Source organism: Corvus brachyrhynchos, unplaced genomic scaffold, assembly GCF_000691975.1.
Source record: "Corvus brachyrhynchos isolate BGI_N302 unplaced genomic scaffold, ASM69197v1 scaffold14, whole genome shotgun sequence".
Lineage (NCBI taxonomy): Eukaryota > Metazoa > Chordata > Aves > Passeriformes > Corvidae > Corvus > Corvus brachyrhynchos.
The window spans coordinates 1,944,211-1,953,243 of NW_008239110.1; the positions used below are offsets into that span (position 1 = coordinate 1,944,211).

The 9,033-nt window shown below is 37.1% G+C and overlaps 1 long non-coding RNA gene across 12 annotated transcripts in view; it reads left to right on the forward strand.

Moving 5' to 3' along the window:
- LOC108448016 overlaps positions 1–9,033 on the forward strand; it is a 207,921-nt gene that overhangs the window by 175,867 nt on the left and 23,021 nt on the right. Inside the window, exon 7 of one of the 12 annotated variants that reach the window (XR_001863784.1) lies at positions 6,016–6,173. The exons of the other annotated variants lie outside the window; for them this stretch is intronic. This is a non-coding gene — a long non-coding RNA (uncharacterized LOC108448016). The remainder of the gene's footprint in view (positions 1–6,015; positions 6,174–9,033) is intronic. 12 annotated transcript variants of the gene reach the window in all.

Sequence of the window (9,033 nt, forward strand, 5' to 3'; positions counted from 1 at the left end):
AGGTAAAAAATTCAAAAATGAGAGCTATCACCTCTTAGGAGCAGCACTAACTTCTTCTAGCTGAAGGTATGCCTGGAATTGTGGTAGTAGAAAAGCTCTCCCCAGAAATAAGACAAATAATGATAACAGTGTATTGCACCCAAAGAAGGATGGTATTGATCTTGAGCTTATTGAATATTTGCCATTTCCATAAAGTCCTTGGCACACTAGCACCAGTAGTTGATTAGATATTTTTAGAGATCCTGAAGAATTTAATGCTTTTTATTATATTATGTCTGTGCCTATTAAAAGATATACTGAATACTGTGCATAATTATGTTCATAAGAGAACAGTAGTAGGATAGCAGCTGAGATTTAATTAATTTTATGGAGAGATAACAATTTTTAGTTGACAGCAAAGTTAAGAAATATGTGCTTGACTGGAAACATCTAAGACCAGGAATGCAGTTTTGTCCTTGTGCTGGTGGCGAAAAGTAGCATACTGTTCTGCAGAGATTTGGGAAACATTCTGTTCCACCTGGGCCCAGGGGCCTGAAAGAGCAGCATCCCCAGTGTCCATGGGCAGCATGAACACACTGTCTGTGCTCCTTGCATTTGCTCCTACTGCGGAAGAGGAACCTTTATCTGAGCTTTTTCTCTCTCTTTCTGGTACCTGTGCTGAGGCTGTTTCAAAGGGCAGGTGCTATGCATCTGTACTCTGCAGTTTAGGCACAGCTTTGGAGTTCTTTGTGCCTTGGAGTAAAATGGCCCTGTTGTGCTCAGTCACCAAAGATGTGCCCACTGAGGGGAAAAGAGATATCACCTGTGGGACCTCCTGCCTTTGCTGGTGAATCAAAGTCAATCACCTCCTGCATCTGATTCCACAGGGCAGGTACTCTGGCACCCTGGCGTGCTGCCAGTGCGCAGGTACCAGCATCCAACAAATGCACCGACACCACAGCCAGACCCCAGGGGCTGCAGAGGTCTTCTAAGCTGAATTTGGGAGTACGTTTTATTTCATCTATATGTGCTTGGAGAATAGTGCATTCAAATTCTTGAATAGCATGGCAGTGTTAAGGTTTGTTCACTGTTCCCCACCATGCCCTTTCCAAAGTATGAATCCAAATCAAAGGTGTAGTACTTCTGGCAATTTCTCCCACTCTTCCCTTTCTCTTCCTACTCCCCTCCCGGATGACACAGAGTGACTATAGGGGGCAATACAACCTCACCATACACATACAGCCTCTGTACATCGGTTATATGCCATATTAATAGGCGGAAACGTTTAAGAATCAGTTTTTATTTCTTGCTTTTGAATAATTCGTGTCATGATAGAGGTAAACTATATTGTTACCTGGCCTCCACAAAATGGAAGGTTTTAACTTCAGATAGGCTTTTACGAGTTAGATGGTTTTTGTTTGTAAGAGAAAGTTAATAGATAGTGATTTTATTTCATACTACTAATTCAAATTAAAATCTAAAGTAAAACGAGCCATAAAAAAAGAAACTAAGGTAATCTTGAAATTCATTTGACATTGATCTGAGCAGAACTGCTTCAAGTCTGTATGTATCTCATATTCATGTAATTCAATCTATATGCCTGTCAATATTTCTGCTGCAGTTTAATTTCTTCAGATCAGCTTCTTTCTCACTTAATGCAGACTTCCTGAAGTTAGTCCAGTTTACAGCACTTAAATGATATTCTTATATTTTTCGATATTTTTGTGTAAAAAATGTTTACGTATTAAAAATCCTGAATGAAAATGTAATTGTCATACCAACAAAAATACACATATATTAGTTTGGTCTCATTTTTCCTACATTGATTGATGTGCACTTTGCAGTAAGCAAGCAAAGAACGGTAGCAAAGATAATTTCCAGCTCTTCTTGTTCAACAGTGTAAAATTGTGTACCTGAGCTTTTCTTACTCAACCTTCCTGCTTTCTATAAAGGAATAGTTAGAAGATGCAGTTCTGAACTTCTGTTAGCATGATTAGAAAAGCTGTTGTTACAGACTATTTTCTATTATTTTAATTTTGTGTCATTATAAATTTTGACAGTTACTGTTTACCAGAGTTTCCCTGAAGCAAAAATGATTTAATGTTCAACACACACATTAAAATGTGTTCTATTTTCATATGTTAAAGCTGATAGAATTATAATTTAAGCAGAAATCTGTGCTTAACAGTGCAGCACATAGAATCTCTGAACACAGATGAAACTGAAACTTCTATCTGAAGGGAAAACAAAGGCAGCAGTAATGTGCCTTAATAATTACAGTTAGAGCTATGTGATATTTTTGTAATGAAATTCAAACCCAGGTGAAGATAAAGTACTTTGGGTTTTGTTGTGGAAGCAAGGCATAGTTTGAAACCTGGGCTTTCAGACTTGGTGACTTTATATTGGCTTTATATTGGCTCATAACCAAACCCATAATTTTCACTAAAAGTTCCTTTTCAATTTTCTCATCCATTCAAACTCAGATCTGACTGCTAGGGACAGTAAGTCTCAAATTCTAGAGGAAAATCCACTGACTTCACTGAATGCTGAAAATTCTTAGTTTCTAATCCTCTAATGTGAACACTTCAGGTTTACTCAATAGCTTACTGACCTTTACTTAGCCATGTACACATTTCAGTGGGAATTTTCAATGCTTTTTCACTAAAAATCGTGTTCAACAATATTTCCTGATCATTAAGACCTGTGTACCTAAAGCATAGACCGAGAACATCTTCTACAAGACCAGAATACAAATCTATACCTTTTTGCAACCTCTTTCTTTCTGTCACTTGTCAGATTCCTATGAAATCCAGTTTTAATAACTCCTGGTATTGGATATTGAGTGTGACCAGTTGTTATGTATGGTGCTGTTAGAATTTGATCCTTCCTTTCCACTCTTTGTCCAAGAAGAATGCTCAAAGCTAAGCTAGAAAATAATACATTGAGATTGATGGTCCATGTGTATTCACAAAAATAAAACCCCCAAATCCCCCAAAACTGCAAAATTGATTTTATGACTTTGAAAGAAGAAGTGAACAATTGCTCATCTGAGTACTTGTAGGGGGAAAATAATTAAAAACAACAAAAAATCTCAAACTAAAACTGTACTTATATACTCGCCATGGAAAAAGAGTTCAATAGTTATACAGAATTTCACCTTGTTCTTTATTATATATTGTGCTAAATATATTAGAGGCAGAGCAGCACTAGCAAAATTTGAAGTCTTTTTAAAGGGAAGAGCTGAGTAATTTGATAGACTCATGTAAAAATGGAAAATAATTTAATGCAGATAGCAGGATATACACCAGAATAAAGTATGAAACAGAAGAGACACTTGCAGGAAGATGTGATATAGACTGGTGATGGCTGGAAAATTTTTGATATGGTGTCTGTCGTTAAAACAGGACCAAAAAGAGATCCTGGGAATTAAGACCATTGAACTTCACCTTGCTTCTGGGGAAACTGATTGAGAGTCTAATTAAGGATAGAATAGTTCAGCATATGGATAAGTATAACCTAATAGGGTCAAACCTGCACAGCGTTGGTAAAGGGAAAGCATACTTCTCTAACCTGCTAAAGTGCTTTGGAAAAGTTAATAAATTAGAAGATAAAGGTGACCTGGTGAACATAATTTATCTGGATTTTCAAAAAATTCCTGATGTGGTCCTTCATAAAAGACTACTAAAGGAAAAATATAACTGAGGTAAGGGGCAAGATCTCACAGCAGACCAAGAACTGATTAAATGATGGAGAAAAACTTGCTCTGAAAGTCTTCTCCTATGAGTGTAAAGAGGTTAACAGTAGGATTCTCTAAAGGTTCACACTAGAGCCAGTGTTACTTAATATTATTTTTAATGATTTGGAAATTATATCTGCTAAAACTGGCATTAGGCATTAGCTAGTCAAGTTGAGAAGACTGTGAGACTAGGAGAGATTGGTTAGATTGACAACACATATATTTTACCTTGGATAAGTATAAATTTTGGTACTCACTTTATGGGTTATTTTCAGTTCCAGCAGCATATTCTACATCATTATATTCTAGTGAGAATAATTTATCTGCTTTCTGAGTAAGGATACAATAGATATCCCTGCAGCAGCCATGTGGAATGGTTTGCTCTCTCTAGGTATAGGAGTAGACAGGGTTACATGAGGATGAGGAATTCCCATCTGTCAGGTCACTGGACCTTTTCTTCAGGGCAACCAGGCTGCATGGCCAGAACAAGAGTTGTGTTTATCATAAAAGATAAAAATCCTCCTTCATAAATACTCAAAAGTAAATCCTATTCTTGTTAGATGTTGTTGGAGTGTCTGTGTTTTTGAGGCGCTTTTAATTGTGGCACTGACACTGCTGCCTACTGTTCATCTGCAGCCCAGAAGGTTGTAAACTACCACTGGTGTTCTTTGTGAGTTCTTGCCTGTTACTTCCCAGCACCCTCAATCCCATCTCTTCTTCATGAAGTGTCAGTAGGAACAACATTCAGTCCTGTATCTCCCGGTACCAATATCCCTGCTGGCTGTCACCTACTTTTAAAGACAATCAGGAACCCTTGCCTGATCAGATTAATCCATAAGTGACTGAGCAAATTGGCTCTGGGGGTTGAGTTTGGTTGGGGTTTTATAATTTGCTTTACTTTTTTCCCTACTGTCTTTTCTACACTGCATTGAATTTTGAATGTGTAAGATTATTTAAAACCCTACCCACTAAAGGGCTAAAGTAGCATGTGAGAAGACTGTGACCTTATATTAAGTATGCTATATGTAAGATACTCAGTTCATGGTGTGCTGCAGATTTCACATCTACTCTGTCTAAACTGAAGTCCATTCATTTTTTTTTAAATAGTTAAGCAGTGAGAGCAAATAGATTATATCTCCTTCAAAACTGAAATGGGTTCATCTAGTTTTGGTATAAGCTCAATGAAGAGCTTTTGTGTTGCTTTCTATGATGATTCTTAAAAAAAATCTATTTTACCATTTTTAGTGAGGCAAAAAGGCAATCTTTGTAAATGCAACATTTTGGACTATGAATAAACATAGTGAGGAAAAAAGAATGGCAAAAGAAATGTGTGGAAATTACAGCACGAAAAATAGCATTTATCTTGATCAATAACTCATGCTTTTAATTTTTTTTTCCTGAAAAATATTAATAGAGTTCTTTAAATAAAAAGAACTGATGCATTTTTTTCTCTTTGGTTGTTGAAGCCCTGTTTGTATTTACATCCAGTCATTTAATGCCCATTAAAGAAGTAATGCTATGTTAATGTAAGGGAAAAAAATCAATGCTACTCAGATCAGTAGCTGTGGGGAAACAGTGCAGCAGCTGGTTTGCAAACAGCAAGCCCACATAGATCAATGAAATTACAAGCTAAATCTGCTGATGCTCACAAACTGCTTCAGCATTGTGATGTCTAACCTTTCTCAAGTTCAAGATCTCTGGCAAGCCAGCAATAGCTAAATGAAGAAAAAAAAAGGAAAAAAAAAAAGGAAAAAAAAAATGCAAGCACAGAAGAAACAAAGAAAGGACATAATGGGCTGGTGGAAAATTTTAGCATGATATATAATACTCCACTTTTGAAGTTATCAGTATAACTGCACATTTGTAACAGATATAAAAGCCACTGTAATCTCCCAGTGAGCAAAGCTGCAATCTACACACTCTGGAGATTTTCTTCCTTAAGAATGTTCAAATCTGTCACATATTACCTTGAACTGTAACACTGGAGGGCTAGAGAGCACTTCAGTAATGTGGTTGTTAATGTGAATTCTAGAAAATAATTTATCAATGAGCAAAAGTACAGCTTCTGCCATGTGCAGTGTCTTTCATTTTATGGTATGGTTGTAGCTTTTAAAATGGTTTGAATTTTGTTAACTTGTAAATTAAACGTGCAGGGTATTTGACTTGTTGAATGCAAGATTCATTTGCATATTTTATGCTATTTGTATGGTAAGGGAAGAAGCCCCATTACCCCAAGGAAAGCAACACTGGGCTTTATCAGTATCATGTGAATAACATGCCTGTCAAATGATTCTTTTCAGGGCGGTCCTCACCCCATTTGTGCCACTTTTTTAAACACAGAAGCATTTTTCAGGCATTAATCAGCAAGAAGATAGGGGGAACCAATCTCTGAAGATTGCTCCAGAACGGAACACATTTTATAAAGGGAAATAGGTTCATTCCAAGAACAGAATAAAAGGTATCTTGCATTTCCTTCAAATATTGACAAATGTATTTTGTGGGGGACAAAATGTGTACTTGGCAAATATATAATTCTTATTGTCTACTCATGTCCTATTGCTTTACAAATATTAATTAAATGTCACAGTTTGATTCTGTTCTATTGTGTCTGTTTTGTAGGTCGTAAATAAAAAAATACGTAGAGGTTGGAAATATCTTTTTGGTCTTCCAGCCAGGGAGTAGCAAAACAAAAAATGGATGTCTTTTTACCTGTCTTTTGTTATTATAGGCTTGCATTATTTTACACACGAAGCACATTCAAGAATCAAATAAACAGTGAGGTGAAGTGTGATTATTTCTTGTATTGTCAATTGTTTCTGCTGAAATGATCAATTTTGGATTTCACTTAAAAGTTGCTTTTCTTCTCTACCTTTCTCAGATACTTAATAATGAAAAAAATGAAGGAATATTTTAATTTTGAAGTACTACACTTCTGTTTTTCTTTTGCTTATAGATACAGATACAGCCATTTTCCTTCCATTATTGAGCATTATGTCAATTCATTACTTTATGGTAGGAAAGACTGATTGTGACAGTAGTTATTAACAAGGTGAAAACTGACTGTGTACACTAACACTGCTGGTGGTGGGCAGACACTGGTGGAAATCTCTACTTCTACTCCACACATTGGCTAGAAATGAGAGAGATGCCCAGCAGAGGCTAGGAGTTTTTGCTTCCAAGCCTGATCGAAGATCCACAATGGCTGTGGGGAAACACCAGAATTTCCTCACAGAGTCATAGATCAACAACACTTAGGTGTGCTCACATGAAAGATAGGACGTCTGAGAGCTTTGTCTTCAGGTTTTATTCAGGCCTCTTTCTTTATTTGGAGCTTATTGAGAAAACTCTTGTGAAAGTACTGAAACTGCTGAGACACTCCTGAGCTAAAGAGAAGGGTCCTGTTGGTAACAGCATGACCAGCACTTCTGCAAAAGACTTTTTCTTTCAAAGCAAAATATGAATTTGTAGTGAAGACTTTGTGGTCATCTTAAGTAAATGAACAAGCTTCTATAAGGAAAGCTGTTCCCGTGAAGAAGCAGGTATGTGAAGAAAAGCAGTTCATCGAGTCTGTGTGCCTCACTCAGGTTTACTTTGTCCACCTGGCAAGCAATACTAGCCATTATTTTGTTTGTCTCTTTCCATGCACTGTAGTTTGGCAATCAAAGTATGAATCTTGCACATCATAAAGAGTGCATCATTGCAGTGAAGAAACAAAAAGGATAATTGTAGGGGGTGCAATTGCATTGTTCAGAGTTTTTTATTTTAAGAAAAACATCACCATGCTTGGAGAACCCCAGTAATAATTCCTCTTGACTGCAATAAGTACCTACTTTTGAAGAAGAGAAAGCTGATGAGCTGCAGGCTTCCCTGCTGCTAAATTCGTCTAACAACCCACTCATGATGTTTTCTGCTTTAGAGACCAATAGGAACTTTATATATTGGTTGGATGCTCTTCTTTTCACTCTAGCTCAGATCCTAAAACTTTTCTGTTGACCTGAAAAGCTGAATGCAGTTTGGTTACTAAGCAGCATCAGTTGTGAGCATTGTTCAGTTACACTATCATACTATCACATGCAATTTTACAGAAATTTGTGATTGTAGATCTTCCCAATCACCCTGAATGTAAAGGATATGTGGGGTTTGGAGTTTGGCCTTATTCCTATATCTGAACCATGTGGTGAAACTTCATCTCTACAAGGATAGAAACCAAAATCCTGAAATTTGCATCCTGAAGTACCTCAAACCTTTAAATGTGGGCCCAGACCAAACATGAATTTTGAGGCTTATTCGTCTATCTTGGTTGTCATTTTTGATAGTGATCAAAATGAGAAGTAAGAAATTAAAATCTATTTTAAAATTTTCTTTAAAAAAGAAAGATCAGCTCCTTTGACGAATAGGAATATGGTTGGGCAATCTTTTTCTCCGATCTCTGTTATCGTCAGCAAAGCGTATGTACTGAATTGAATCTGGATGAGTAAGTGCTATGACAAAAGCTGTACTTTTATTATATCAGAACATTGCTGGAAAGTACAAACAGAAACCATGAAAAATGCTGTTTTGATGAGACAGCTAGGCCTCTAACCTCGAAGAGCATATACCCTGGCTGCTCATTTGGAAAGAACAAAATGTTTCGCATCCACTCAGTCACTGCACAGAAAAAATACTTCTTGAGAAATATATCAGTAAAATTCATGCAGCTTCAATGGAATTATGTGTTGAGGTGTTAATTGTATTTGTATACACACTGCAAGATTTTATTTTAGTCAAATACCAGTTTTACTGAAAATTTTTGGCTTAAATTCACCCAGAATGGCATCATTCAAGAGAGAAGCAAAGCTGGACCAACTTTTAAGAGCCTAAGGATCATTTTTTTCCGGAACCCTAGAGAACACGTTTCTGCCCTTGGTGTATGCCACATGTGTGCAGCTTCTGCCAGGTTTTTCTCATGCTGTTCTGGTTTCCCACCATGTTGTGACCCAGCATGGCCAGGAACACCTCACAAGCCTCTTTTTTGCAAGCGTTGTCAGATTGGTAAGGGGAGAGGATGGCCTTGCACTTGATGCACAACTGAGCCTCTGGGATAACTTTTCCAACTGTTCTCATTCAAAAGCTACTTCTGAAGTTTGGCATAGCCATTATATGCCATGAGATGGTCTGTGTCCAGTAAAGTGCATCTCTTTCTGGTTTGCTTCACTGCTGGCAAAAAAGCACTTAGAAGTACTTCTATTTTCAGCAGAGTGACCTCAAGGTCTGTAATGACTGATCTTAGACACTTTACATGGTTTTGGCTGGGGTAGGGGTAATTTTCTTCACAGTGG